Genomic DNA, 27,547 nt, shown 5'->3' with positions numbered 1-27,547 from the left:
GTTAGACTGCATGGAAAAGCTAAACGTCGATTACTAGATATTAAAGCTGCGCCCAAATGCGTGATATTTTTCTATGCCTCGCTGGACACCAATTAAAGGTTTTTACACTTGTTTTCACAACATGTCCTGTGCGTAATGTGGATACAAGTCTTCCAAGAGCAGCATATTCCCATACCGGGAGTTGAACCCGGGCCACCTGGGTGAGAACCAGGAATCCTAACCGCTAGACCATATGGGAAGGATTACGAAGCAACTGATTGAATTATAAAGTATACCTCAGTGAGGTTTGAGAGTTGAGGAACAGTCCAAACAGTGCATATTTGGGGAATCAGCTTGTTAGCAAGCATTTTTAATCCAATCTAAAAGTGTTTGATTCTGCATGTAATTGAAAGAAGCCCATTCTAAATGGAAAAAGTCTCGTGATTTGTATATTGCTTGTCATTCAGCCAATAAGACCATGGACCTGAAATCCACAATACGGGATTTTGGAGGCTATTGTCCTGTGCATTATAATTATGGGGTTTTGTACACCTAATAGACTCAAATTACTTCAAAATGTGTAACCATAGTCCTTTTTTGACCTACATCTTGTTGGTTCAGCATGAGTATGCAATTTTACTAGGTGCTGATTGCTGGACCATTATCTTAAAGACAAGAGAGTTACTTAAACATAGCGTTGACTTTGATTACTTGTGAAGTAACATAGTCTTGAAAGAGTTCCTTCTCAGCTATTTTTCCCCCCAAAAAAGAAATGACAATGTAGGATGGATTAAATAAAAGTGCTGCTCGATTAAATGGAAGGTGGAACTGGGAGCTCGCGCTGAAACTCAGCTTCCATCATCTATATCGGCATCACTTGAGAATAAACCTACACTTTGCTGACTAGCTTGGTTAATCCTGATTAGAAAAGCCATCCGTGCAAATAAACACATTCTAGCAGAGGATGGTTTTGATCCATCGACCTCTGGGTTATGGGCCCAGCACGCTTCCGCTGCGCCACTCTGCTGAGTGCTCTCCTTCAATGGGACTTGAACCTAAAATACCTGGTTTAGGGGGCTAGTGCATTATACCTACGGGGCTATATACATCTAAATGACTCAAATTGCTTCAAAATGTGTTATCTAGATTCAAAGGTAATGCAGAACTGGGATCTTGCACAGAAGCACTGTGCTCTACCACTGAGCTACATCCCCATCTACTGCCTGTCATGATTTTTTTCCAAGCAAGGTTTGGACCTTTCCCTTTGTGCCATGAACAGACTACTGAATGGCGCTGCAGGGGACTGAACCCAGGATTTCCTACATGCCCTTGATCTGAAAGAAATGCTGAGAAATGAAACATGCTGGTTTATAAAATGGAACGAAAGCTTGAAAGTTGTGCTCCCAAACAGACGTTGCTGACAGGATTCAATTCCAGTTGACAGAAATCCTAACCACTAGAGCATATGGGAAATGTAAGAATCAAGTGTAAAAGATTGAAGTGTAACATAAGCCTCATGGATGTTGGAGAGGTTAAGGAACAGTGCTCAGTTGGGGCACCAGCTTTTAAGCAAGCATTTTTACTATCTAAAAGTGCTTGGTTCTGCATGTAATGGAAAGAAGCCCACTCTACGTGCAACACATCTCGTGATTTGTATTTTGCTTTTGCTAAATAGAAGTATTTCTTGATATTGAATACAGTTCATTTTGCTCTCAAATTTGAGATATTGTTTTGTTTCAAACAAAGCATTTGACTGAGTGCATGAAAACATTTTGGGTAAGAAGCACTATCTGGCCATTCTGAGTTTGTGTTGGATCCCTACTAGATATTCTGGCCGAGTGGTCTAAGGGGCTAGATTTAGGTTCGTGTCCCTGTGAAGGGATATATTCAAATCCAACAACTGTTAGACTGCATGGAAAAGCTAAACGTCGATTACTAGATATTAAAGCTGCGCCCAAATGCGTGATATTTTTCTATGCTTCGCTGGACACCAATTAAAGGTTTTTACACTTGTTTTCACAACATGTCCTGTGCGTAATGTGGATACAAGTCTTCCAAGAGCAGCATATTCCCATACCGGGAGTTGAACCCGGGCCACCTGAGTGAGAACCAGGAATCCTAACCACTAGACCATATGGGAAGGATTACAAAGCAACTGATTGAATTATAAAGTAGACCTCAGTGAGGTTTGAGAGTTGAGGAACAGTCCAAACAGTGCATATTTGGGGAATCAGCTTGTTAGCAAGCATTTTTAATCCAATCTAAAAGTGTTTGATTCTGCATGTAATTGAAAGAAGCCCATTCTAAATGGAAAAAGTCTCGTGATTTGTATGTTGCTTGTCGTTCAGCCAAACAAGACCATGGACCTGAAATCCACAATACGGGATTTTGGAGGCTATTGTACTGTGCATTCTAATTATGGGGTTTTGTACACCTAATAGACTCAAATTACTTCAAAATGTGTAACCATAGTCCTTTTTTGACCTACATCTTGTTGGTTCAGCATGAGTATGCAATTTTACTAGGTGCTGATTGCTGGACCATTATCTTAAAGACAAGAGAGTTACTTAAACATAGCGTTGACTTTGATTACTTGTGAAGTAACATAGTCTTGAAAGAGTTCCTTCTCAGCTATTTTTCCCCCCAAAAAAAGAAATGACAATGTAGGATGGATTAAATAAAAGTGCTGCTCGATTAAATGGAAGGTGGAACTGGGAGCTCGCGCTGAAACTCAGCTTCCATCATCTATATCGGCATCACTTGAGAATAAACCTACACTTTGCTGACTAGCTTGGTTAATCCTGATTAGAAAAGCCATCAGTGCAAATAAACACATTCTAGCAGAGAATGGTTTCGATCCATCGACCTCTGGGTTATGGGCCCAGCACGCTTCCGCTGCGCCACTCTGCTGAGTGCTCTCCATCAATGGGACTTGAACCTAAAATACCTGGTTTAGGGGGCCAGTGCATTATACCTACGGGGCTATATACATCTAAATGACTCAAATTGCTTCAAAATGTGTTATCTAGATTCAAAGGTAATGCAGAACTGGGATCTTGCACAGAAGCACTGTGCTCTACCACTGAGCTACATCCCCATCTACTGCCTGTCATGATTTTTTTCCAAGCAAGGTTTGGACCTTTCCCTTTGTGCCATGAACAGACTACTGAATGGCGCTGCAGGGGACTGAACCCAGGATTTCCTACATGCCCTTGATCTGAAAGAAATGCTGAGAAATGAAACATGCTGGTTTATAAAATGGAACGAAAGCTTGAAAGTTGTGCTCCCAAACAGACGTTGCTGACAGGATTCAATTCCAGTTGACAGAAATCCTAACCACTAGAGCATATGGGAAATGTAAGAATCAAGTGTAAAAGATTGAAGTGTAACATAAGCCTCATGGATGTTGGAGAGGTTAAGGAACAGTGCTCAGTTGGGGCACCAGCTTTTAAGCAAGCATTTTTACTATCTAAAAGTGCTTGGTTCTGCATGTAATGGAAAGAAGCCCACTCTACGTGCAACAAATCTCGTGATTTGTATTTTGCTTTTGCTAAATAGAAGTATTTCTTGATATTGAATACAGTTCATTTTGCTCTCAAATTTGAGATATTGTTTTGTTTCAAACAAAGCATTTGACTGAGTGCATGAAAACATTTTGGGTAAGAAGCACTATCTGGCCATTCTGAGTTTGTGTTGGATCCCTACTAGATATTCTGGCCGAGTGGTCTAAGGGGCTAGATTTAGGTTCGTGTCCCTGTGAAGGGATATATTCAAATCCAACAACTGTTAGACTGCATGGAAAAGCTAAACGTCGATTACTAGATATTAAAGCTGCGCCCAAATGCATGATATTTTTCTATGCCTCGCCGGACACCAATTAAAGGTTTTTACACTTGTTTTCACAACATGTCCTGTGCGTAATGTGGATACAAGTCTTCCAAGAGCAGCATATTCCCATACCGGGAGTTGAACCCGGGCCACCTGGGTGAGAACCAGGAATCCTAACCGCTAGACCATATGGGAAGGATTACAAAGCAACTGATTGAATTATAAAGTATACCTCAGTGAGGTTTGAGAGTTGAGGAACAGTCCAAACAGTGCATATTTGGGGAATCAGCTTGTTAGCAAGCATTTTTAATCCAATCTAAAAGTGTTTGATTCTGCATGTAATTGAAAGAAGCCCATTCTAAATGGAAAAAGTCTCGTGATTTGTATATTGCTTGTCATTCAGCCAATAAGACCATGGACCTGAAATCCACAATACGGGATTTTGGAGGCTATTGTCCTGTGCATTATAATTATGGGGTTTTGTACACCTAATAGACTCAAATTACTTCAAAATGTGTAACCATAGTCCTTTTTTGACCTACATCTTGTTGGTTCAGCATGAGTATGCAATTTTACTAGGTGCTGATTGCTGGACCATTATCTTAAAGACAAGAGAGTTACTTAAACATAGCGTTGACTTTGATTACTTGTGAAGTAACATAGTCTTGAAAGAGTTCCTTCTCAGCTATTTTTCCCCCCAAAAAAGAAATGACAATGTAGGATGGATTAAATAAAAGTGCTGCTCGATTAAATGGAAGGTGGAACTGGGAGCTCGCGCTGAAACTCAGCTTCCATCATCTATATGGGCATCACTTGAGAATAAACCTACACTTTGCTGACTAGCTTGGTTAATCCTGATTAGAAAAGCCATCCGTGCAAATAAACACATTCTAGCAGAGGATGGTTTTGATCCATCGACCTCTGGGTTATGGGCCCAGCACGCTTCCGCTGCGCCACTCTGCTGAGTGCTCTCCTTCAATGGGACTTGAACCTAAAATACCTGGTTTAGGGGGCTAGTGCATTATACCTACGGGGCTATATACATCTAAATGACTCAAATTGCTTCAAAATGTGTTATCTAGATTCAAAGGTAATGCAGAACTGGGATCTTGCACAGAAGCACTGTGCTCTACCACTGAGCTACATCCCCATCTACTGCCTGTCATGATTTTTTTCCAAGCAAGGTTTGGACCTTTCCCTTTGTGCCATGAACAGACTACTGAATGGCGCTGCAGGGGACTGAACCCAGGATTTCCTACATGCCCTTGATCTGAAAGAAATGCTGAGAAATGAAACATGCTGGTTTATAAAATGGAACGAAAGCTTGAAAGTTGTGCTCCCAAACAGACGTTGCTGACAGGATTCAATTCCAGTTGACAGAAATCCTAACCACTAGAGCATATGGGAAATGTAAGAATCAAGTGTAAAAGATTGAAGTGTAACATAAGCCTCATGGATGTTGGAGAGGTTAAGGAACAGTGCTCAGTTGCGGCACCAGCTTTTAAGCAAGCATTTTTACTATCTAAAAGTGCTTGGTTCTGCATGTAATGGAAAGAAGCCCACTCTACGTGCAACACATCTCGTGATTTGTATTTTGCTTTTGCTAAATAGAAGTATTTCTTGATATTGAATACAGTTCATTTTGCTCTCAAATTTGAGATATTGTTTTGTTTCAAACAAAGCATTTGACTGAGTGCATGAAAACATTTTGGGTAAGAAGCACTATCTGGCCATTCTGAGTTTGTGTTGGATCCCTACTAGATATTCTGGCCGAGTGGTCTAAGGGGCTAGATTTAGGTTCGTGTCCCTGTGAAGGGATATATTCAAATCCAACAACTGTTAGACTGCATGGAAAAGCTAAACGTCGATTACTAGATATTAAAGCTGCGCCCAAATGCGTGATATTTTTCTATGCTTCGCTGGACACCAATTAAAGGTTTTTACACTTGTTTTCACAACATGTCCTGTGCGTAATGTGGATACAAGTCTTCCAAGAGCAGCATATTCCCATACCGGGAGTTGAACCCGGGCCACCTGGGTGAGAACCAGGAATCCTAACCACTAGACCATATGGGAATGATTACAAAGCAACTGATTGAATTATAAAGTAGACCTCAGTGAGGTTTGAGAGTTGAGGAACAGTCCAAACAGTGCATATTTGGGGAATCAGCTTGTTAGCAAGCATTTTTAATCCAATCTAAAAGTGTTTGATTCTGCATGTAATTGAAAGAAGCCCATTCTAAATGGAAAAAGTCTCGTGATTTGTATGTTGCTTGTCGTTCAGCCAAACAAGACCATGGACCTGAAATCCACAATACGGGATTTTGGAGGCTATTGTCCTGTGCATTATAATTATGGGGTTTTGTACACCTAATAGACTCAAATTGCTTCAAAATGTGTAACCATAGTCCTTTTTTGACCTACATCTTGTTGGTTCAGCATGAGTATGCAATTTTACTAGGTGCTGATTGCTGGACCATTATCTTAAAGACAAGAGAGTTACTTAAACATAGCGTTGACTTTGATTACTTGTGAAGTAACATAGTCTTGAAAGAGTTCCTTCTCAGCTATTTCTCCCCCCAAAAAAGAAATGACAATGTAGGATGGATTAAATAGAAGGTGGAACTGGGAGCTCGCGCTGAAACTCAGCTTCCATCATCTATATCGGCATCAGTTGAGAATAAACCTACACTTTGATGACTAGCTTGGTTAATCCTGATTAGAAAAGCCATCAGTGCAAAGTAACACATTCTAGCAGAGGATGGTTTCGATCCATCGACCTCTGGGTTATGGGCACAGCACGCTTCCGCTGCGCCACTCTGCTGAGTGCTCTCCTTCGATGGGACTTGAACCTAAAATACCTGGTTTAGGGGGCCAGTGCATTATACCTACGGGGCTATATACATCTAAATGACTCAAATTGCTTCAAAATGTGTTATCTAGATTCAAAGGTAATGCAGAACTGGGATCTTGCACAGAAGCACTGTGCTCTACCACTGAGCTACATCCCCATCTACTGCCTGTCATGATTTTTTTCCAAGCAAGGTTTGGACCTTTCCCTTTGTGCCATGAACAGACTACTGAATGGCGCTGCAGGGGACTGAACCCAGGATTTCCTACATGCCCTTGATCTGAAAGAAATGCTGAGAAATGAAACATGCTGGTTTATAAAATGGAACGAAAGCTTGAAAGTTGTGCTCCCAAACAGACGTTGCTGACAGGATTCAATTCCAGTTGACAGAAATCCTAACCACTAGAGCATATGGGAAATGTAAGAATCAAGTGTAAAAGATTGAAGTGTAACATAAGCCTCATGGATGTTGGAGAGGTTAAGGAACAGTGCTCAGTTGGGGCACCAGCTTTTAAGCAAGCATTTTTACTATCTAAAAGTGCTTGGTTCTGCATGTAATGGAAAGAAGCCCACTCTACGTGCAACAAATCTCGTGATTTGTATTTTGCTTTTGCTAAATAGAAGTATTTCTTGATATTGAATACAGTTCATTTTGCTCTCAAATTTGAGATATTGTTTTGTTTCAAACAAAGCATTTGACTGAGTGCATGAAAACATTTTGGGTAAGAAGCACTATCTGGCCATTCTGAGTTTGTGTTGGATCCCTACTAGATATTCTGGCCGAGTGGTCTAAGGGGCTAGATTTAGGTTCGTGTCCCTGTGAAGGGATATATTCAAATCCAACAACTGTTAGACTGCATGGAAAAGCTAAACGTCGATTACTAGATATTAAAGCTGCGCCCAAATGCGTGATATTTTTCTATGCTTCGCTGGACACCAATTAAAGGTTTTTACACTTGTTTTCACAACATGTCCTGTGCGTAATGTGGATACAAGTCTTCCAAGAGCAGCATATTCCCATACCGGGAGTTGAACCCGGGCCACCTGGGTGAGAACCAGGAATCCTAACCACTAGACCATATGGGAATGATTACAAAGCAACTGATTGAATTATAAAGTAGACCTCAGTGAGGTTTGAGAGTTGAGGAACAGTCCAAACAGTGCATATTTGGGGAATCAGCTTGTTAGCAAGCATTTTTAATCCAATCTAAAAGTGTTTGATTCTGCATGTAATTGAAAGAAGCCCATTCTAAATGGAAAAAGTCTCGTGATTTGTATGTTGCTTGTCGTTCAGCCAAACAAGACCATGGACCTGAAATCCACAATACGGGATTTTGGAGGCTATTGTCCTGTGCATTATAATTATGGGGTTTTGTACACCTAATAGACTCAAATTGCTTCAAAATGTGTAACCATAGTCCTTTTTTGACCTACATCTTGTTGGTTCAGCATGAGTATGCAATTTTACTAGGTGCTGATTGCTGGACCATTATCTTAAAGACAAGAGAGTTACTTAAACATAGCGTTGACTTTGATTACTTGTGAAGTAACATAGTCTTGAAAGAGTTCCTTCTCAGCTATTTCTCCCCCCAAAAAAGAAATGACAATGTAGGATGGATTAAATAGAAGGTGGAACTGGGAGCTCGCGCTGAAACTCAGCTTCCATCATCTATATCGGCATCAGTTGAGAATAAACCTACACTTTGATGACTAGCTTGGTTAATCCTGATTAGAAAAGCCATCAGTGCAAAGTAACACATTCTAGCAGAGGATGGTTTCGATCCATCGACCTCTGGGTTATGGGCACAGCACGCTTCCGCTGCGCCACTCTGCTGAGTGCTCTCCTTTGATGGGACTTGAACCTAAAATACCTGGTTTAGGGGGCCAGTGCATTATACCTACGGGGCTATATACATCTAAATGACTCAAATTGCTTCAAAATGTGTTATCTAGATTCAAAGGTAATGCAGAACTGGGATCTTGCACAGAAGCACTGTGCTCTACCACTGAGCTACATCCCCATCTACTGCCTGTCATGATTTTTTTCCAAGCAAGGTTTGGACCTTTCCCTTTGTGCCATGAACAGACTACTGAATGGCGCTGCAGGGGACTGAACCCAGGATTTCCTACATGCCCTTGATCTGAAAGAAATGCTGAGAAATGAAACATGCTGGTTTATAAAATGGAACGAAAGCTTGAAAGTTGTGCTCCCAAACAGACGTTGCTGACAGGATTCAATTCCAGTTGACAGAAATCCTAACCACTAGAGCATATGGGAAATGTAAGAATCAAGTGTAAAAGATTGAAGTGTAACATAAGCCTCATGGATGTTGGAGAGGTTAAGGAACAGTGCTCAGTTGGGGCACCAGCTTTTAAGCAAGCATTTTTACTATCTAAAAGTGCTTGGTTCTGCATGTAATGGAAAGAAGCCCACTCTACGTGCAACAAATCTCGTGATTTGTATTTTGCTTTTGCTAAATAGAAGTATTTCTTGATATTGAATACAGTTCATTTTGCTCTCAAATTTGAGATATTGTTTTGTTTCAAACAAAGCATTTGACTGAGTGCATGAAAACATTTTGGGTAAGAAGCACTATCTGGCCATTCTGAGTTTGTGTTGGATCCCTACTAGATATTCTGGCCGAGTGGTCTAAGGGGCTAGATTTAGGTTCGTGTCCCTGTGAAGGGATATATTCAAATCCAACAACTGTTAGACTGCATGGAAAAGCTAAACGTCGATTACTAGATATTAAAGCTGCGCCCAAATGCGTGATATTTTTCTATGCCTCGCTGGACACCAATTAAAGGTTTTTACACTTGTTTTCACAACATGTCCTGTGCGTAATGTGGATACAAGTCTTCCAAGAGCAGGATATTCCCATACCGGGAGTTGAACCCGGGCTACCTGGGTGAGAACCAGGAATCCTAACCGCTAGACCATATGGGAAGGATTACAAAGCAACTGATTGAATTATAAAGTAGACCTCAGTGATGTTTGAGAGTTGAGGAACAGTCCAAACAGTGCATATTTGGGGAATCAGCTTGTTAGCAAGCATTTTTAATCAAATCTAAAAGTGTTTGATTCTGCATGTAATTGAAAGAAGCCCATTCTAAATGGAACAAGTCTCGTGATTTGTATATTGCTTGTCATTCAGCCAATAAGACCATGGACCTGAAATCCACAATACGGGATTTTGGAGGCTATTGTCCTGTGCATTATAATTATGGGGTTTTGTACACCTAATAGACTCAAATTGCTTCAAAATGTGTAACCATAGTCCTTTTTTGACCTACATCTTGTTGGTTCAGCATGAGTATGCAATTTTACTAGGTGCTGATTGCTGGACCATTATCTTAAAGACAAGAGAGTTACTTAAACATAGCGTTGACTTTGATTACTTGTGAAGTAACATAGTCTTGAAAGAGTTCCTTCTCAGCTATTTTTCCCCCCAAAAAAGAAATGGCAATGTAGGATGGATTAAATAAAAGTGCTGCTCGATTAAATGGAAGGTGGAACTGGGAGCTCGCGCTGAAACTCAGCTTCCATCATCTATATCGGCATCACTTGAGAATAAACCTACACTTTGCTGACTAGCTTGGTTAATCCTGATTAGAAAAGCCATCAGTGCAAAGTAACACATTCTAGCAGAGGATGGTTTCGATCCATCGACCTCTGGGTTATGGGCACAGCACCCTTCCGCTGCGCCACTCTGCTGAGTGCTCTCCTTCCATGGGACTTGAACCTAAAATACCTGGTTTAGGGGGCCAGTGCATTATACCTACGGGGCTATATACATCTAAATGACTCAAATTGCTTCAAAATGTGTTATCTAGATTCAAAGGTAATGCAGAACTGGGATCTTGCACAGAAGCACTGTGTTCTACCACTGAGCTACATCCCCATCTACTGCCTGTCATGATTTTTTTCCAAGCAAGGTTTGGACCTTTCCCTTTGTGCCATGAACAGACTACTGAATGGCGCTGCAGGGGACTGAACCCAGGATTTCCTACATGCCCTTGATCTGAAAGAAATGCTGAGAAATGAAACATGCTGGTTTATAAAATGGAACGAAAGCTTGAAAGTTGTGCTCCCAAACAGACGTTGCTGACAGGATTCAATTCCAGTTGACAGAAATCCTAACCACTAGAGCATATGGGAAATGTAAGAATCAAGTGTAAAAGATTGAAGTGTAACATAAGCCTCATGGATGTTGGAGAGGTTAAGGAACAGTGCTCAGTTGGGGCACCAGCTTTTAAGCAAGCATTTTTACTATCTAAAAGTGCTTGGTTCTGCATGTAATGGAAAGAAGCCCACTCTACGTGCAACAAATCTCGTGATTTGTATTTTGCTTTTGCTAAATAGAAGTATTTCTTGATATTGAATACAGTTCATTTTGCTCTCAAATTTGAGATATTGTTTTGTTTCAAACAAAGCATTTGACTGAGTGCATGAAAACATTTTGGGTAAGAAGCACTATCTGGCCATTCTGAGTTTGTGTTGGATCCCCACTAGATATTCTGGCCGAGTGGTCTAAGGGGATAGATTTAGGTTCGTGTCCCTGTGAAGGGATGCATTCAAATCCAACCACTGTTAGACTGCATGGAAAAGCTAAAGGTCGATTACTAGATAATAACCCTTTAGGCGCCAGAGATTATGGATGAAATAAATGTATAAATAAAAAACTTCCTGAGATACAGAGAACTGAAGCCGGGGCACAGCTCTGGGTCGGCAGTGCCCCTGGAGGCCCGTAGAAGCTCCACACTCCAGTTGATTCTTGGATAAAAGGGCACCCAGCCGGTCTCGAACTCGCGTGAGGCGGAGCAGGGATCATCCACCCCGCACACGGCCAGACTTTGCCCGGCCAGGGAGCACCTTCTGCGGGTCGGAGGCTCCGGGTCGGAGCCCCTGGAGCCTGGAGCCCTCACCGGGCCCCGAACTCGGCTGCCGGAGGCAGTGCAGTGCCTCATGGATAAAAGGGCACCCAGCCGGTCTCGAACTCGCGTGAGGCGGAGCAGGGATCATCCACCCCGCACACGGCCAGACTTTGCCCGGCCAGGGAGCACCTTCTGCGGGTCGGAGGCTCCGGGTCGGAGCCCCTGGAGCCTGGAGCCCTCACCGGGCCCCGAACTCGGCTGCCGGAGGCAGTGCAGTGCCTCATGGATAAAAGGGCACCCAGCCGGTCTCGAACTCGCGTGAGGCGGAGCAGGGATCATCCACCCCGCACACGGCCAGACTTTGCCCGGCCAGGGAGCACCTTCTGCGGGTCGGAGGCTCCGGGTCGGAGCCCCTGGAGCCTGGAGCCCTCACCGGGCCCCGAACTCGGCTGCCGGAGGCAGTGCAGTGCCTCATGGATAAAAGGGCACCCAGCCGGTCTCGAACTCGCGTGAGGCGGAGCAGGGATCATCCACCCCGCACACGGCCAGACTTTGCCCGGGGAAGGGCCACTCTGGCTGGGCATGGCCCCCACTGAGCACCCCCTGGAACCCCTGGAGCCCCCGGAGCACCTCCAGAGCCACCCCCCACTCTCCCCAGACTATGCCCGGGGAAGGGCCACTCTGGCTGGGCATGGCCTCCGCCGAGCACCCCCTGGAACCCCTGGAGCTCCTCCAGAGCCACCCCCCACTCCTCCAGACTCACCCCGGGGAAGGGCCACTCTGGCTGGGCATGGCCTCCACTGAGCACCCCCTGGAGCCCCCGGAGCACCTCCAGAGCCACCCCCCACTCTCCCCAGACTATGCCCGGGGAAGGGCCACTCTGGCTGGGCATGGCCTCCGCCGAGCACCCCCTGGAACCCCTGGAGCTCCTCCAGAGCCACCCCCCACTCCTCCAGACTCACCCCGGGGAAGGGCCACTCTGGCTGGGCATGGCCTCCACTGAGCACCCCCTGGAGCCCCCGGAGCACCTCCAGAGCCACCCCCCACTCTCCCCAGACTATGCCCGGGGAAGGGCCACTCTGGCTGGGCATGGCCTCCGCCGAGCACCCCCTGGAACCCCTGGAGCCCCTCCAGAGCCACCCCCCACTCTCCCCAGACTATGCCCGGGGAAGGGCCACTCTGGCTGGGCATGGCCTCCGCCGAGCTCCCCCTGGAACCCCCGGAGCTCCTCCAGAGCCACCCCCCACTCTCCCCAGACTCACCCCGGGGAAGGGCCACTCTGGCTGGGCATGGCCTCCACTGAGCACCCCCTGGAGCCCCCGGAGCACCTCCAGAGCCACCCCCCACTCTCCCCAGACTATGCCCGGGGAAGGGCCACTCTGGCTGGGCATGGCCTCCGCCGAGCACCCCCTGGAACCCCTGGAGCCCCTCCAGAGCCACCCCCCACTCTCCCCAGACTATGCCCGGGGAAGGGCCACTCTGGCTGGGCATGGCCTCCGCCGAGCTCCCCCTGGAACCCCCGGAGCTCCTCCAGAGCCACCCCCCACTCTCCCCAGACTCACCCCGGGGAAGGGCCACTCTGGCTGGGCATGGTCTCCACCAAGCACCCCCTGGAGCCCCCGGAGCACCTCCAGAGCCACCCCCCACTCCTCCAGACTCACCCCGGGGAAGGGACACTCTGGCTGGGCATGGCCTCCACTGAGCACCCCCTGGAACCCCTGGAGCCCCTCCAGGGCCACCCCCCACTCCTCCAGACTCACCCCGGGGAAGGTCCACTCTGGCTGGGCATGGCCTCCGCTGACCACCCCCTGGAACCCCTGAAGCCCCCGGAGCAGCTCCAGAGCCACCCCCCACTCTCCCCAGACTCTGCCCGGGGAAGGGCCACTCTGGCCGGGCATGGCCTCCGCTGAGCACCCCCTGGAACCCCTGGAGCCCCCGGAGCACCTCCAGAGCCATCCCCCACTCCTCCAGACTCACCCCGGGGAAGGGACACTCTGGCTGGGCATGGCCCCCACTGAGCACCCCCTAGAACCCCTGGAGCCCCCGGAGCACCTCCACAGCCACCCCCCACTCTCCCCAGACTCACCCCGGGGAAGGGACACTCTGGCCCCGGGGAAGGGCCACTCTGGCTGGGCATGGCCTCCGCCGAGCACCCCCTGGAACCCCTGGAGCTCCTCCAGAGCCACCCCCCACTCCTCCAGACTCACCCCGGGGAAGGGCCACTCTGGCTGGGCATGGCCTCCACTGAGCACCCCCTGGAGCCCCCGGAGCACCTCCAGAGCCACCCCCCACTCTCCCCAGATTCTGCTCGGGGAAGGGCCACTCTGGCTGGGCATGGCCTCCGCTGAGCACCCCCTGGAGCCCCGGGAGCACCTCCAGAGCCACCCCCCACTCTCCCCAGACTCACCCCGGGGAAGGGCCACTCTGGCTGGGCATGGCCTCCGCTGAGCACCCCCTGGAACCCCTGGAGCCCCCGGAGCACCTCCAGAGCCACCCCCCACTCCTCCAGACTCTGCCCGGGGAAGGGACACTCTGGCTGGGCATGGCCTCCACTGAGCACCCCCTGGAGCCCCCGGAGCACCTCCAGAGCCACCCCCCACTCTCCCCAGACTATGCCCGGGGAAGGGCCACTCTGGCTGGGCATGGCCTCCGCCGAGCACCCCCTGGAGCCCCCGGAGCACCTCCAGAGCCACCCCCCACTCCTCCAGACTCTGCCCGGGGAAGGGCCACTCTGGCTGGGCATGGCCTCCGCCGAGCACCCCCTGGAACCCCTGGAGCCCCTCCAGAGCCACCCCCCACTCCTCCAGACTCACCCCGGGGAAGGGCCACTCTGGCTGGGCATGGCCTCCACTGAGCACCCCCTGGAGCCCCCGGAGCACCTCCAGAGCCACCCCCCACTCTCCCCAGACTATGCCCGGGGAAGGGCCACTCTGGCTGGGCATGGCCTCCGCCGAGCACCCCCTGGAACCCCCGGAGCTCCTCCAGAGCCACCCCCCACTCTTCCCAGACTCACCCCGGGGAAGGGCCACTCTGGCTGGGCATGGTCTCCACCAAGCACCCCCTGGAGCCCCCGGAGCACCTCCAGAGCCACCCCCCACTCCTCCAGACTCACCCCGGGGAAGGGACACTCTGGCTGGGCATGGCCTCCGCCGAGCACCCCCTGGAGCCCCCGGAGCACCCCCAGAGCCACCCCCCACTCTCCCCAGACTCACCCCGGGGAAGGGACACTCTGGCTGGGCATGGCCTCCACTGAGCACCCCCTGGAACCCCTGGAGCCCCGGGAGCACCTCCAGAGCCACCCCCCACTCTCCCCAGACTCTGCCCGGGGAAGGGCCACTCTGGCTGGGCATGGCCTCCGCCGAGCACCCCCTGGAGCCCCCGGAGCACCTCCAGAGCCACCCCCCACTCCTCCAGACTCACCCCGGGGAAGGGACACTCTGGCTGGGCATGGCCTCCGCCGAGCACCCCCTGGAACCCCCGGAGCTCCTCCAGAGCCACCCCCCACTCTTCCCAGACTCACCCCGGGGAAGGGCCACTCTGGCTGGGCATGGTCTCCACCAAGCACCCCCTGGAGCCCCCGGAGCACCTCCAGAGCCACCCCCCACTCCTCCAGACTCACCCCGGGGAAGGGACACTCTGGCTGGGCATGGCCTCCGCCGAGCACCCCCTGGAGCCCCCGGAGCACCCCCAGAGCCACCCCCCACTCTCCCCAGACTCACCCCGGGGAAGGGACACTCTGGCTGGGCATGGCCTCCACTGAGCACCCCCTGGAACCCCTGGAGCCCCGGGAGCACCTCCAGAGCCACCCCCCACTCTCCCCAGACTCTGCCCGGGGAAGGGCCACTCTGGCTGGGCATGGCCTCCGCCGAGCACCCCCTGGAGCCCCCGGAGCACCTCCAGAGCCACCCCCCACTCCTCCAGACTCACCCCGGGGAAGGGACACTCTGGCTGGGCATGGCCTCCGCCGAGCACCCCCTGGAGCCCCCTGAGCACCCCCAGAGCCACCCCCCACTCTCCCCAGACTCACCCCGGGGAAGGGACACTCTGGCTGGGCATGGCCTCCACTGAGCACCCCCTGGAACCCCTGGAGCCCCTGGAGCACCTCCAGGGCCACCCCCCCACTCCACCAGACTCAGCCCCGACCCGGGCACACTCTTCCCCGGGTCCTGGGCTCCGGGACTCCGGGGATGACCACCGGGGACCAGGCTCTCCCTCCGAACCCGGGGACCCACCCTTAAGCACCCCCTCGCGGGCTAAACCCCTTAGGGGCAGCCGCCTGGAAGCCCGTGCCCTTGGTACTCTTAACCACACTTTGAAATTTTTCGAGTATAGTGTACTATTTCGGTTTTTACTCTAAGTCCCTCAGGGGTATAGTGTACTATACTATGATGGTCAGATCACCTCCAGGCCCCAGGGGAGTGCTTTTCTGGGGTCAAACAGTGCACTGATGATGGGGGATTATTTCATTTTGCTCATTTTGGTGTTTTTTCACATTTTAACCCATTTTCACCCCTTTTGCTGACAACTTCGTACTACGGCCCGGAAAAACGACAGAGTCGATGGGTATAGTGTACTATTGCCGAAAAATGACAGAGTCTTTTCGGGTATAGTGTACTATTTCGGTTTTTACTCTAAGTCCCTCAGGGGCATATGGTGCTATACTCTGATGGTCAGATCACCTCCAGGCCCCAGGGGAGTGCTTTTCTGGGGTCAAACAGTGCACTGATGATGGGGGATTATTTCATTTTGCTCATTTTGGTGTTTTTTCACATTTTAACCCATTTTCACCCCTTTTGCTCACAACTTCGTACTACGGCCCGGAAAAACGACAGAGTCGATGGGTATAGTGTACTATTGCCGAAAAATGACAGAGTCTTTTCGGGTATAGTGTACTATTTCGGTTTTTACTCTAAGTCCCTCAGGGGCATATGGTGCTATACTCTGATGGTCAGATCACCTCCAGGCCCCAGGGGAGTGCTTTTCTGGGGTCAAACAGTGCACTGATGATGGGGGATTATTTCAATTTGCTCATTTTGGTGTTTTTTCACATTTTAACCCATTTTCACCCCTTTTGCTCACAACTTCATACTACGGCCCGGGAAAACGACAGAGTCGATGGGCATAGTGTACTATTGCCGAAAAATGACAGAGTCTTTTCGGGAATAGTGTACTATTTCGGTTTTTACTCTAAGTCCCTCAGGGGCATATGGTGCTATACTCTGATGGTCAGATCACCTCCAGGCCCCAGGGGAGTGCTTTTCTGGGGTCAAACAGTGCACTGATGATGGGGGATTATTTCATTTTGCTCATTTTGGTGTTTTTTCACATTTTAACCCATTTTCACCCATTTTGCTCACCCTGCACTCTGCCGCATATGAGGCCGGGGAAGGGCCACTCTGGCTGAGCATGGCCTCCGTTGAGCACCCCCTGGAGCCCCTGGAGCCCCCGGAGACCCTCCAGAGCCACCCCCCACTCCTCCAGACTCACCCCGGGGAAGGGACACTCTGGCTGGGCATGGCCTCCGCCGAGCAGCCCCTGGAGCCCCCGGAGACCCTCCAGAGCCACCCCCCACTCTCCCCAGACTCACCCCGGGGAAGGTCCACTCTGGCTGGGCATGGCCTCCGCCGAGCACCCCCTGGAACCCCTGGAGCCCCCGGAGGCCCTCCAGAGCCACCCCCCACTCTCCCCAGACTCTGCCCGGGGAAGGGACACTCTGGCCGGGCATGGCCTCCGCCGAGCACCCCCTGGAACCCCTGGAGCCCCCGGAGCAGCTCCAGAGCCACCCCCCACTCTCCCCAGACTCTGCCCGGGGAAGGGACACTCTGGCCGGAAATGGCCTCCGCCTACCACCCCCTGGAACCCCCGGAGGCCCTCCAGAGCCACCCCCCACTCTCCCCAGACTCTGCCCGGGGAAGGGACACTCTGGCCGGGCATGGCCTCCGCCGAGCACCCCCTGGAACCCCCGGAGCCCCTCCAGGGCAACCCCCCACTCCTCCAGACTCACCCCGGGGAAGGGACACTCTGGCTGGGCATGGCCTCCGCCGAGCACCCCCTGGAGCCCCCGGAGCACCCCCAGAGCCACCCCCCACTCCTCCAGACTCACCCCGGGGAAGGTCCACTCTGGCTGGGCATGGCCTCCGCTGACCACCCCCTGGAACCCCTGAAGCCCCCGGAGCAGCTCCAGAGCCACCCCCCACTCTCCCCAGACTCTGCCCGGGGAAGGGCCACTCTGGCCGGGCATGGCCTCCGCTGAGCACCCCCTGGAACCCCTGGAGCCCCCGGAGCACCTCCAGAGCCATCCCCCACTCCTCCAGACTCACCCCGGGGAAGGGACACTCTGGCTGGGCATGGCCCCCACTGAGCACCCCCTGGAACCCCTGGAGCCCCCGGAGCACCTCCACAGCCACCCCCCACTCTCCCCAGACTCACCCCGGGGAAGGGCCACTCCGGCCGGGCATGGCCTCCGCTGAGCACCGCCTGGAGCCACCTCGGAGAGCTCCGGGCCCCTGGAGCCACCATGGACAGCTCCGGGCCCCTGGAGCCACCTTGGAGAGCTCCGGGCACCTCCGGCCGGGCATGGCCCCCGCTGAGCACCCCCTGGAGCCCCCGGAGCACCTCCAGAGCCACCTCCCACTCTCCCCAGACTATGCCCGGGGAAGGGCCACTCTGGCTGGGCATGGCCTCCGCCGAGCACCCCCTGGAACCCCTGGAGCTCCTCCAGAGCCACCCCCCACTCCTCCAGACTCACCCCGGGGAAGGGCCACTCTGGCTGGGCATGGCCTCCACTGAGCACCCCCTGGAGCCCCCGGAGCACCTCCAGAGCCACCCCCCACTCTCCCCAGATTCTGCTCGGGGAAGGGCCACTCTGGCTGGGCATGGCCTCCGCTGAGCACCCCCTGGAGCCCCGGGAGCACCTCCAGAGCCACCCCCCACTCTCCCCAGACTCACCACGGGGAAGGGCCACTCTGGCTGGGCATGGCCTCCGCTGAGCACCCCCTGGAACCCCTGGAGCCCCCGGAGCACCTCCAGAGCCACCCCCCACTCCTCCAGACTCTGCCCGGGGAAGGGACACTCTGGCTGGGCATGGCCTCCACTGAGCACCCCCTGGAGCCCCCGGAGCACCTCCAGAGCCACCCCCCACTCTCCCCAGACTATGCCCGGGGAAGGGCCACTCTGGCTGGGCATGGCCTCCGCCGAGCACCCCCTGGAGCCCCCGGAGCACCTCCAGAGCCACCCCCCACTCCTCCAGACTCTGCCCGGGGAAGGGCCACTCTGGCTGGGCATGGCCTCCACTGAGCACCCCCTGGAGCCCCCGGAGCACCTCCAGAGCCACCCCCCACTCTCCCCAGATTCTGCTCGGGGAAGGGCCACTCTGGCTGGGCATGGCCTCCGCTGAGCACCCCCTGGAGCCCCGGGAGCACCTCCAGAGCCACCCCCCACTCTCCCCAGACTCACCACGGGGAAGGGCCACTCTGGCTGGGCATGGCCTCCGCTGAGCACCCCCTGGAACCCCTGGAGCCCCCGGAGCACCTCCAGAGCCACCCCCCACTCCTCCAGACTCTGCCCGGGGAAGGGACACTCTGGCTGGGCATGGCCTCCACTGAGCACCCCCTGGAGCCCCCGGAGCACCTCCAGAGCCACCCCCCACTCTCCCCAGACTATGCCCGGGGAAGGGCCACTCTGGCTGGGCATGGCCTCCGCCGAGCACCCCCTGGAGCCCCCGGAGCACCTCCAGAGCCACCCCCCACTCCTCCAGACTCTGCCCGGGGAAGGGCCACTCTGGCTGGGCATGGCCTCCGCCGAGCACCCCCTGGAACCCCTGGAGCCCCTCCAGAGCCACCCCCCACTCCTCCAGACTCACCCCGGGGAAGGGCCACTCTGGCTGGGCATGGCCTCCACTGAGCACCCCCTGGAGCCCCCGGAGCACCTCCAGAGCCACCCCCCACTCTCCCCAGACTATGCCCGGGGAAGGGCCACTCTGGCTGGGCATGGCCTCCGCCGAGCACCCCCTGGAACCCCCGGAGCTCCTCCAGAGCCACCCCCCACTCTTCCCAGACTCACCCCGGGGAAGGGCCACTCTGGCTGGGCATGGTCTCCACCAAGCACCCCCTGGAGCCCCCGGAGCACCTCCAGAGCCACCCCCCACTCCTCCAGACTCACCCCGGGGAAGGGACACTCTGGCTGGGCATGGCCTCCGCCGAGCACCCCCTGGAGCCCCCGGAGCACCCCCAGAGCCACCCCCCACTCTCCCCAGACTCACCCCGGGGAAGGGACACTCTGGCTGGGCATGGCCTCCACTGAGCACCCCCTGGAACCCCTGGAGCCCCGGGAGCACCTCCAGAGCCACCCCCCACTCTCCCCAGACTCTGCCCGGGGAAGGGCCACTCTGGCTGGGCATGGCCTCCGCCGAGCACCCCCTGGAGCCCCCGGAGCACCTCCAGAGCCACCCCCCACTCCTCCAGACTCACCCCGGGGAAGGGACACTCTGGCTGGGCATGGCCTCCGCCGAGCACCCCCTGGAGCCCCCTGAGCACCCCCAGAGCCACCCCCCACTCTCCCCAGACTCACCCCGGGGAAGGGACACTCTGGCTGGGCATGGCCTCCACTGAGCACCCCCTGGAACCCCTGGAGCCCCTGGAGCACCTCCAGGGCCACCCCCCCACTCCACCAGACTCAGCCCCGACCCGGGCACACTCTTCCCCGGGTCCTGGGCTCCGGGACTCCGGGGATGACCACCGGGGACCAGGCTCTCCCTCCGAACCCGGGGACCCACCCTTAAGCACCCCCTCGCGGGCTAAACCCCTTAGGGGCAGCCGCCTGGAAGCCCGTGCCCTTGGTACTCTTAACCACACTTTGAAATTTTTCGAGTATAGTGTACTATTTCGGTTTTTACTCTAAGTCCCTCAGGGGTATAGTGTACTATACTATGATGGTCAGATCACCTCCAGGCCCCAGGGGAGTGCTTTTCTGGGGTCAAACAGTGCACTGATGATGGGGGATTATTTCATTTTGCTCATTTTGGTGTTTTTTCACATTTTAACCCATTTTCACCCCTTTTGCTGACAACTTCGTACTACGGCCCGGAAAAACGACAGAGTCGATGGGTATAGTGTACTATTGCCGAAAAATGACAGAGTCTTTTCGGGTATAGTGTACTATTTCGGTTTTTACTCTAAGTCCCTCAGGGGCATATGGTGCTATACTCTGATGGTCAGATCACCTCCAGGCCCCAGGGGAGTGCTTTTCTGGGGTCAAACAGTGCACTGATGATGGGGGATTATTTCATTTTGCTCATTTTGGTGTTTTTTCACATTTTAACCCATTTTCACCCCTTTTGCTCACAACTTCGTACTACGGCCCGGAAAAACGACAGAGTCGATGGGTATAGTGTACTATTGCCGAAAAATGACAGAGTCTTTTCGGGTATAGTGTACTATTTCGGTTTTTACTCTAAGTCCCTCAGGGGCATATGGTGCTATACTCTGATGGTCAGATCACCTCCAGGCCCCAGGGGAGTGCTTTTCTGGGGTCAAACAGTGCACTGATGATGGGGGATTATTTCATTTTGCTCATTTTGGTGTTTTTTCACATTTTAACCCATTTTCACCCCTTTTGCTCACAACTTCATACTACGGCCCGGGAAAACGACAGAGTCGATGGGCATAGTGTACTATTGCCGAAAAATGACAGAGTCTTTTCGGGAATAGTGTACTATTTCGGTTTTTACTCTAAGTCCCTCAGGGGCATATGGTGCTATACTCTGATGGTCAGATCACCTCCAGGCCCCAGGGGAGTGCTTTTCTGGGGTCAAACAGTGCACTGATGATGGGGGATTATTTCATTTTGCTCATTTTGGTGTTTTTTCACATTTTAACCCATTTTCACCCATTTTGCTCACCCTGCACTCTGCCGCATATGAGGCCGGGGAAGGGCCACTCTGGCTGAGCATGGCCTCCGTTGAGCACCCCCTGGAGCCCCTGGAGCCCCCGGAGACCCTCCAGAGCCACCCCCCACTCCTCCAGACTCACCCCGGGGAAGGGACACTCTGGCTGGGCATGGCCTCCGCCGAGCAGCCCCTGGAGCCCCCGGAGACCCTCCAGAGCCACCCCCCACTCTCCCCAGACTCACCCCGGGGAAGGTCCACTCTGGCTGGGCATGGCCTCCGGCGAGCACCCCCTGGAACCCCTGGAGCCCCCGGAGGCCCTCCAGAGCCACCCCCCACTCTCCCCAGACTCTGCCCGGGGAAGGGACACTCTGGCCGGGCATGGCCTCCGCCGAGCACCCCCTGGAACCCCTGGAGCCCCCGGAGCAGCTCCAGAGCCACCCCCCACTCTCCCCAGACTCTGCCCGGGGAAGGGACACTCTGGCCGGAAATGGCCTCCGCCTACCACCCCCTGGAACCCCCGGAGGCCCTCCAGAGCCACCCCCCACTCTCCCCAGACTCTGCCCGGGGAAGGGACACTCTGGCCGGGCATGGCCTCCGCCGAGCACCCCCTGGAACCCCCGGAGCCCCTCCAGGGCAACCCCCCACTCCTCCAGACTCACCCCGGGGAAGGGACACTCTGGCTGGGCATGGCCTCCGCCGAGCACCCCCTGGAGCCCCCGGAGCACCCCCAGAGCCACCCCCCACTCCTCCAGACTCACCCCGGGGAAGGTCCACTCTGGCTGGGCATGGCCTCCGCTGACCACCCCCTGGAACCCCTGAAGCCCCCGGAGCAGCTCCAGAGCCACCCCCCACTCTCCCCAGACTCTGCCCGGGGAAGGGCCACTCTGGCCGGGCATGGCCTCCGCTGAGCACCCCCTGGAACCCCTGGAGCCCCCGGAGCACCTCCAGAGCCATCCCCCACTCCTCCAGACTCACCCCGGGGAAGGGACACTCTGGCTGGGCATGGCCCCCACTGAGCACCCCCTGGAACCCCTGGAGCCCCCGGAGCACCTCCACAGCCACCCCCCACTCTCCCCAGACTCACCCCGGGGAAGGGCCACTCCGGCCGGGCATGGCCTCCGCTGAGCACCGCCTGGAGCCACCTCGGAGAGCTCCGGGCCCCTGGAGCCACCATGGACAGCTCCGGGCCCCTGGAGCCACCTTGGAGAGCTCCGGGCACCTCCGGCCGGGCATGGCCCCCGCTGAGCACCCCCTGGAGCCCCCGGAGCACCTCCAGAGCCACCTCCCACTCTCCCCAGACTATGCCCGGGGAAGGGCCACTCTGGCTGGGCATGGCCTCCGCCGAGCACCCCCTGGAACCCCTGGAGCTCCTCCAGAGCCACCCCCCACTCCTCCAGACTCACCCCGGGGAAGGGCCACTCTGGCTGGGCATGGCCTCCACTGAGCACCCCCTGGAGCCCCCGGAGCACCTCCAGAGCCACCCCCCACTCTCCCCAGATTCTGCTCGGGGAAGGGCCACTCTGGCTGGGCATGGCCTCCGCTGAGCACCCCCTGGAGCCCCGGGAGCACCTCCAGAGCCACCCCCCACTCTCCCCAGACTCACCACGGGGAAGGGCCACTCTGGCTGGGCATGGCCTCCGCTGAGCACCCCCTGGAACCCCTGGAGCCCCCGGAGCACCTCCAGAGCCACCCCCCACTCCTCCAGACTCTGCCCGGGGAAGGGACACTCTGGCTGGGCATGGCCTCCACTGAGCACCCCCTGGAGCCCCCGGAGCACCTCCAGAGCCACCCCCCACTCTCCCCAGACTATGCCCGGGGAAGGGCCACTCTGGCTGGGCATGGCCTCCGCCGAGCACCCCCTGGAGCCCCCGGAGCACCTCCAGAGCCACCCCCCACTCCTCCAGACTCTGCCCGGGGAAGGGCCACTCTGGCTGGGCATGGCCTCCACTGAGCACCCCCTGGAGCCCCCGGAGCACCTCCAGAGCCACCCCCCACTCTCCCCAGATTCTGCTCGGGGAAGGGCCACTCTGGCTGGGCATGGCCTCCGCTGAGCACCCCCTGGAGCCCCGGGAGCACCTCCAGAGCCACCCCCCACTCTCCCCAGACTCACCACGGGGAAGGGCCACTCTGGCTGGGCATGGCCTCCGCTGAGCACCCCCTGGAACCCCTGGAGCCCCCGGAGCACCTCCAGAGCCACCCCCCACTCCTCCAGACTCTGCCCGGGGAAGGGACACTCTGGCTGGGCATGGCCTCCACTGAGCACCCCCTGGAGCCCCCGGAGCACCTCCAGAGCCACCCCCCACTCTCCCCAGACTATGCCCGGGGAAGGGCCACTCTGGCTGGGCATGGCCTCCGCCGAGCACCCCCTGGAGCCCCCGGAGCACCTCCAGAGCCACCCCCCACTCCTCCAGACTCTGCCCGGGGAAGGGCCACTCTGGCTGGGCATGGCCTCCACTGAGCACCCCCTGGAGCCCCCGGAGCACCTCCAGAGCCACCCCCCACTCTCCCCAGACTATGCCCGGGGAAGGGCCACTCTGGCTGGGCATGGCCTCCACTGAGCACCCCCTGGAGCCCCCGGAGCACCTCCAGAGCCACCCCCCACTCTCCCCAGACTATGCCCGGGGAAGGGCCACTCTGGCTGGGCATGGCCTCCGCCGAGCACCCCCTGGAACCCCTGGAGCCCCTCCAGAGCCACCCCCCACTCCTCCAGACTCACCCCGGGGAAGGGCCACTCTGGCTGGGCATGGCCTCCACTGAGCACCCCCTGGAGCCCCCGGAGCACCTCCAGAGCCACCCCCCACTCTCCCCAGACTATGCCCGGGGAAGGGCCACTCTGGCTGGGCATGGCCTCCGCCGAGCACCCCCTGGAACCCCCGGAGCTCCTCCAGAGCCACCCCCCACTCTCCCCAGACTCACCCCGGGGAAGGGCCACTCTGGCTGGGCATGGTCTCCACCAAGCACCCCCTGGAGCCCCCGGAGCACCTCCAGAGCCACCCCCCACTCTCCCCAGACTCTGCCCGGGGAAGGGCCACTCTGGCTGGGCATGGCCTCCACCGAGCACCCCCTGGAGCCCCCGGAGCACCTCCAGAGCCACCCCCCACTCCTCCAGACTCACCCCGGGGAAGGGACACTCTGGCTGGGCATGGCCTCCGCCGAGCACCCCCTGGAGCCCCCGGAGCACCCCCAGAGCCACCCCCCACTCTCCCCAGACTCACCCCGGGGAAGGGACACTCTGGCTGGGCATGGCCTCCACTGAGCACCCCCTGGAACCCCTGGAGCCCCTGGAGCACCTCCAGGGCCACCCCCCCACTCCACCAGACTCAGCCCCGACCCGGGCACACTCTTCCCCGGGTCCTGGGCTCCGGGACTCCGGGGATGACCACCGGGGACCAGGCTCTCCCTCCGAACCCGGGGACCCACCCTTAAGCACCCCCTCGCGGGCTAAACCCCTTAGGGGCAGCCGCCTGGAAGCCCGTGCCCTTGGTACTCTTAACCACACTTTGAAATTTTTCGAGTATAGTGTACTATTTCGGTTTTTACTCTAAGTCCCTCAGGGGTATAGTGTACTATACTATGATGGTCAGATCACCTCCAGGCCCCAGGGGAGTGCTTTTCTGGGGTCAAACAGTGCACTGATGATGGGGGATTATTTCATTTTGCTCATTTTGGTGTTTTTTCACATTTTAACCCATTTTCACCCCTTTTGCTCACAACTTCGTACTACGGCCCGGAAAAACGACAGAGTCGATGGGTATAGTGTACTATTGCCGAAAAATGACAGAGTCTTTTCGGGTATAGTGTACTATTTCGGTTTTTACTCTAAGTCCCTCAGGGGCATATGGTGCTATACTCTGATGGTCAGATCACCTCCAGGCCCCAGGGGAGTGCTTTTCTGGGGTCAAACAGTGCACTGATGATGGGGGATTATTTCATTTTGCTCATTTTGGTGTTTTTTCACATTTTAACCCATTTTCACCCCTTTTGCTCACAACTTCATACTACGGCCCGGGAAAACGACAGAGTCGATGGGCATAGTGTACTATTGCCGAAAAATGACAGAGTCTTTTCGGGAATAGTGTACTATTTCGGTTTTTACTCTAAGTCCCTCAGGGGCATATGGTGCTATACTCTGATGGTCAGATCACCTCCAGGCCCCAGGGGAGTGCTTTTCTGGGGTCAAACAGTGCACTGATGATGGGGGATTATTTCATTTTGCTCATTTTGGTGTTTTTTCACATTTTAACCCATTTTCACCCATTTTGCTCACCCTGCACTCTGCCGCATATGAGGCCGGGGAAGGGCCACTCTGGCTGAGCATGGCCTCCGTTGAGCACCCCCTGGAGCCCCTGGAGCCCCCGGAGACCCTCCAGAGCCACCCCCCACTCCTCCAGACTCACCCCGGGGAAGGGACACTCTGGCTGGGCATGGCCTCCGCCGAGCAGCCCCTGGAGCCCCCGGAGACCCTCCAGAGCCACCCCCCACTCTCCCCAGACTCACCCCGGGGAAGGTCCACTCTGGCTGGGCATGGCCTCCGGCGAGCACCCCCTGGAACCCCTGGAGCCCCCGGAGGCCCTCCAGAGCCACCCCCCACTCTCCCCAGACTCTGCCCGGGGAAGGGACACTCTGGCCGGGCATGGCCTCCGCCGAGCACCCCCTGGAACCCCTGGAGCCCCCGGAGCAGCTCCAGAGCCACCCCCCACTCTCCCCAGACTCTGCCCGGGGAAGGGACACTCTGGCCGGAAATGGCCTCCGCCTACCACCCCCTGGAACCCCCGGAGGCCCTCCAGAGCCACCCCCCACTCTCCCCAGACTCTGCCCGGGGAAGGGACACTCTGGCCGGGCATGGCCTCCGCCGAGCACCCCCTGGAACCCCCGGAGCCCCTCCAGGGCAACCCCCCACTCCTCCAGACTCACCCCGGGGAAGGGACACTCTGGCTGGGCATGGCCTCCGCCGAGCACCCCCTGGAGCCCCCGGAGCACCCCCAGAGCCACCCCCCACTCCTCCAGACTCACCCCGGGGAAGGTCCACTCTGGCTGGGCATGGCCTCCGCTGACCACCCCCTGGAACCCCTGAAGCCCCCGGAGCAGCTCCAGAGCCACCCCCCACTCTCCCCAGACTCTGCCCGGGGAAGGGCCACTCTGGCCGGGCATGGCCTCCGCTGAGCACCCCCTGGAACCCCTGGAGCCCCCGGAGCACCTCCAGAGCCATCCCCCACTCCTCCAGACTCACCCCGGGGAAGGGACACTCTGGCTGGGCATGGCCCCCACTGAGCACCCCCTGGAACCCCTGGAGCCCCCGGAGCACCTCCACAGCCACCCCCCACTCTCCCCAGACTCACCCCGGGGAAGGGCCACTCCGGCCGGGCATGGCCTCCGCTGAGCACCGCCTGGAGCCACCTCGGAGAGCTCCGGGCCCCTGGAGCCACCATGGACAGCTCCGGGCCCCTGGAGCCACCTTGGAGAGCTCCGGGCACCTCCGGCCGGGCATGGCCCCCGCTGAGCACCCCCTGGAGCCCCCGGAGCACCTCCAGAGCCACCTCCCACTCTCCCCAGACTATGCCCGGGGAAGGGCCACTCTGGCTGGGCATGGCCTCCGCCGAGCACCCCCTGGAACCCCTGGAGCTCCTCCAGAGCCACCCCCCACTCCTCCAGACTCACCCCGGGGAAGGGCCACTCTGGCTGGGCATGGCCTCCACTGAGCACCCCCTGGAGCCCCCGGAGCACCTCCAGAGCCACCCCCCACTCTCCCCAGATTCTGCTCGGGGAAGGGCCACTCTGGCTGGGCATGGCCTCCGCTGAGCACCCCCTGGAGCCCCGGGAGCACCTCCAGAGCCACCCCCCACTCTCCCCAGACTCACCACGGGGAAGGGCCACTCTGGCTGGGCATGGCCTCCGCTGAGCACCCCCTGGAACCCCTGGAGCCCCCGGAGCACCTCCAGAGCCACCCCCCACTCCTCCAGACTCTGCCCGGGGAAGGGACACTCTGGCTGGGCATGGCCTCCACTGAGCACCCCCTGGAGCCCCCGGAGCACCTCCAGAGCCACCCCCCACTCTCCCCAGACTATGCCCGGGGAAGGGCCACTCTGGCTGGGCATGGCCTCCGCCGAGCACCCCCTGGAGCCCCCGGA

General features: G+C 56.1%; 6 non-coding genes across 6 annotated transcripts; all 6 read right to left on the bottom strand.

The window, feature by feature from the left end:
• Positions 1-166: 166 nt before the first annotated feature.
• trnae-cuc (transfer RNA glutamic acid (anticodon CUC)) lies at positions 167-238 on the bottom strand. Its single transcript has one exon. It is a non-coding gene; the product is annotated as a tRNA-Glu (tRNA).
• Positions 239-2,047: 1,809 nt separating this feature from the next.
• trnae-cuc (transfer RNA glutamic acid (anticodon CUC)) lies at positions 2,048-2,119 on the bottom strand. Its single transcript has one exon. It is a non-coding gene; the product is annotated as a tRNA-Glu (tRNA).
• A 1,811-nt stretch (positions 2,120-3,930) lies between these two features.
• On the bottom strand, positions 3,931-4,002 carry trnae-cuc (transfer RNA glutamic acid (anticodon CUC)). Its single transcript has one exon. It is a non-coding gene; the product is annotated as a tRNA-Glu (tRNA).
• A 1,809-nt stretch (positions 4,003-5,811) lies between these two features.
• On the bottom strand, positions 5,812-5,883 carry trnae-cuc (transfer RNA glutamic acid (anticodon CUC)). The gene has a single exon. It is a non-coding gene; the product is annotated as a tRNA-Glu (tRNA).
• Positions 5,884-7,672: 1,789 nt separating this feature from the next.
• trnae-cuc (transfer RNA glutamic acid (anticodon CUC)) lies at positions 7,673-7,744 on the bottom strand. Its single transcript has one exon. It is a non-coding gene; the product is annotated as a tRNA-Glu (tRNA).
• A 1,789-nt stretch (positions 7,745-9,533) lies between these two features.
• trnae-cuc (transfer RNA glutamic acid (anticodon CUC)) lies at positions 9,534-9,605 on the bottom strand. The gene has a single exon. It is a non-coding gene; the product is annotated as a tRNA-Glu (tRNA).
• Positions 9,606-27,547: the final 17,942 nt, after the last annotated feature.

Source organism: Eucyclogobius newberryi, unplaced genomic scaffold, assembly GCF_026437365.1.
Source record: "Eucyclogobius newberryi isolate DKJ021-1_F unplaced genomic scaffold, fEucNew1.0.hap1 SCAF_8, whole genome shotgun sequence".
Taxonomy (NCBI): Eukaryota; Metazoa; Chordata; class Actinopteri; order Gobiiformes; family Gobiidae; genus Eucyclogobius; species Eucyclogobius newberryi.
Note: the sequence above shows the minus strand (reverse complement) of the source record. Positions and strands in the feature narration are given on the sequence as shown.